Consider the following 564-nt stretch of genomic DNA (forward strand, 5'->3'; position numbering starts at 1 on the left):
GGGTGGTTGCTGTCATGGTGCACGTATTGGAGTGTTGTGTTGGGTTTCGTGAATGGTTGGTAGCTGTTATTTCTCAGGTTGAAAGTGACGTCAAGGAAGTTGACGGTTTGCTTGTTGGCTTCAATCGTGATCCGTAGGCCGTTCTCTTTGAAAATTTGGCATATGCACCACACCTTACTGGACAGAAGCATCACCAAATCATACAAGAAAGCGCAACCCAACACCTTACAGAACATCCACCTGGAAAATAAAAGGATCGCGATACCAGAACACCACACCTTACTGGACAGAAGCATCACCAAATCATACAAAAAAGCGCAACCCAACACCTTACAGAACATCCACCTGGAAAATAAAAGGATCGCGGCTGAACTGGACATTGAGGACAGGGTGGACGCCACAGCCAACAAGGAAGCCTTCATCACATTGAAGGACCACAAACCCAACTTCGCAAATAACCCAACATGCCGACTAATAAACCCAACTAAATCTGAAATAGGAAAAATCAGCAAAATAATCCTGGACAGAGTCAACACAAAAATCAAGGACAAAACACCACTCAAC

The sequence above is a fragment of the Nerophis lumbriciformis genome, linkage group LG10 (genome assembly GCF_033978685.3).
Source record: "Nerophis lumbriciformis linkage group LG10, RoL_Nlum_v2.1, whole genome shotgun sequence".
Classification (NCBI taxonomy): domain Eukaryota; kingdom Metazoa; phylum Chordata; class Actinopteri; order Syngnathiformes; family Syngnathidae; genus Nerophis; species Nerophis lumbriciformis.